A 2,715-nucleotide genomic window follows, 5' to 3' on the forward strand; every position below is an offset into this window, starting at 1 on the left:
AAAATGAAAAGTCATTTGCAAAGTGCAAATGAAAAGTCATTTCTCCCATATCGGCAAAAGAAATGGAAATTGTTGTCCTTATAGAAGGAAACACTTCCATTACTTCTTAAAGAGCTAAGAAGAAGATGCCCCCTCGCGCCGTCGTCGTCGTCGTCGCTCGCTATTTGGATTTGGATTTGGCAAATGATGTGATTGATTGATAAATTTTTTCCGAAAAGTCGTTACTTTCCAAAAAGTAGTTATTTTCCTAACAGACATATTTTTTCGAAAAGTTGTTATTTTTTCCAAAAGACACAACTTTCTGGAATAAACGGGTCTGAACAGATTTCTCTGAACAGACACATTTCTTGCTGAAAATGGCTATAAAAGGAAGTCAATTTTTGATTTTCAAACACTGAAAAATTTTTCTTTCTCTGCATTTATTTTTCTCTCAAATAAAATCAAAGCGTCGACCGACTGAGTCTGTGTGACTTGTTGCTGTTCTTAAGTTCGTTGAAGTTAAAGAAGTTTGAGGTACCACTATTTCTTTAACAGGTTTAATCCGTTTTATCTTGGGAGAAATTAATCCATAACCTTAGGTACAGTGAGGAGATTAAATTTCTTAAGGACACACAGTAATTTCTGTGGACTCGGATTAATTCTTGTATTTAATATTTTTTCTGCTTCATCTTATTTCTGTTTCTGTTTATTAACCTTATAAATACAGGTTATTATAAGAATAACAGGTACAACGTGATCATGGATTTTCCACTAACTATTGACATAAATCGCCTCATTAGGGGAGACTCGTAAGTAGTTTAATTTATCTTTTCCATTACTGATGTTGCAATCTAATGAAATTGTTTTGAGTATATATTTGCTCTATCATTTGGTTAATAGATTGATAAAATATGATAAAGATGGACATGCGCGGATTGGAGTAATGCCACGTTACTGTGATGCTAATTCCGTTAGATGGTTTGGTGTTCAACCAAGTTGTGTATTTCACTTAATAAATTGTTTTGAAGACAATGATGAGGTAGTTTTAGTTCTATTTGTAATTAAATTTATTTCGATATGTATGTGATACTAGTTTGTTTGGCAAAAGGTGGTTGTATGGGGATGCAAAGCTCGTGAATCTGTATTACCTAGACCTGGTTCCAAAGTCAAAGAATTCGAGAGATTTTCCAAAGGGTCTGAAGAGACAAGTTCCACAAAAATAAATAATGAATCCTTAGAAGAATCGTTCTTTTATCGTGTTTGTGAATGGAGACTAAACATGAGAACAGGGGAAGTGAAGGAGAAAAATGTCATAACTAAGTTCTTTATGGAGTTCCCTATGATCAATGAAAAGTTCATTGGTCTAAAAAACAAATTTTGTTATCTACAAGTGGTAGATAGAGAAGCTAGCTCTGTTTCAGGTTAATATTATGATTTTTTATTTTATTTTTTTGGTTCAGATGGATTAGTTAAATATGGAAGGCTTGCCAAATTTCAGTTTGAAGAAGATATGGAATTGATTAAAGTTGAGTATCATATGTTGGCAGAGGGCAATTTTTATAGTGGAACAACCTTTGTTCCAAAACCTCAACGTGTTGATGAGGATGATGGTTGGCTTGTGACATTCACACACAATGAAAATACAAATACAAATGTATCTCACCTGAGTTGTCATAGTTATAGTTGAATATAATTTTTCAAAAATCTAATGTAGGTACTACTTTACCAAGTGATTCTGATATGCTATAATTTTTCAAAAATCTAATGTAGGTACTACTTTACAAAGTGAAAGTCAATTCTGATGTGAACAATTATTATTTCTTGTAGGTATATATAGTTGATGTAAAAAACTTTGCAACACACTCTATTACCACAATCACATTACCAAGTAGAGTGCCTTACGGATTTCATGGAGCTTTCATGCCTTTATAACCTAGTGCGCGCCATTTACACACGTCCCTGTTACAAATGTATTATCCCTCTTTTGATAAAATTAAATCATGTGTATTGATATTTTTTAGTGTCATTTGCTCTTCCTTTCTATATTGGATAATAATGTGTTGATAAGACATACCAATAATTGAGTAATATTTATATAGTTCACTTTGTCTTCCTAGTTTTGTGTTATTTAATTTTATTACTTATGTTCTTCTTGTAGAAAAGACTTGTTTACTTTTGGAGAAACACCTCCTATACATTCATTGTACAAGCAATCGATATCAAGATTAGCTTTTGATTATTGTAACGTGTTCTCTAGCTTATTATGGGCTGCGTTCTCACATAAACTAAACCGGATAAAGTTCTTGACAGTCATTTGATCAATTTTTATTATGAGAGATGTCATTTTCCTAAGTGAAGTCATACTTGTTGGGCTTTGTGGAGGCTTGTGAGCCGGCCCGACCCATTACTGAAACCCTAGGTTAACCATTTGGTTTTCCTATAAATATGATCCTTGTATTTGTAATTCTAAAAAGAAGAAGTAGCACAAGTGAAATAAAATCCTCCTGTTACAGTCGTGGAGTAGGGAAACCGAACCACGTTAAATTCTTGTGTGTCCCGTTTGTGTTCCGTTTCTCTTTTCTCTAGATTATTTGTGTGTGTTGTGTGTTTAATTCCCAACAATTGGTATCAGAGCGAGGTTTCAACAACATTGTAACACAAACTGTGAGAAAGTGTCACCTAGGGTTCTTGTGTGAAGAACTGTGTGCAGGGAGGAGTAGCCGCCGTTACCGTGTG

General features: G+C 33.8%; 1 pseudogene; it reads left to right on the forward strand.

Annotated features, from left to right (window-relative positions):
• Window positions 1–1,911, forward strand: part of LOC107027782 — an 8,377-nt pseudogene extending 6,466 nt beyond the window's left edge.
• Window positions 1,912–2,715: the final 804 nt, after the last annotated feature.

This window comes from Solanum pennellii, chromosome 8 (genome assembly GCF_001406875.1).
Source record: "Solanum pennellii chromosome 8, SPENNV200".
NCBI classification, from domain to species: Eukaryota; Viridiplantae; Streptophyta; class Magnoliopsida; order Solanales; family Solanaceae; genus Solanum; species Solanum pennellii.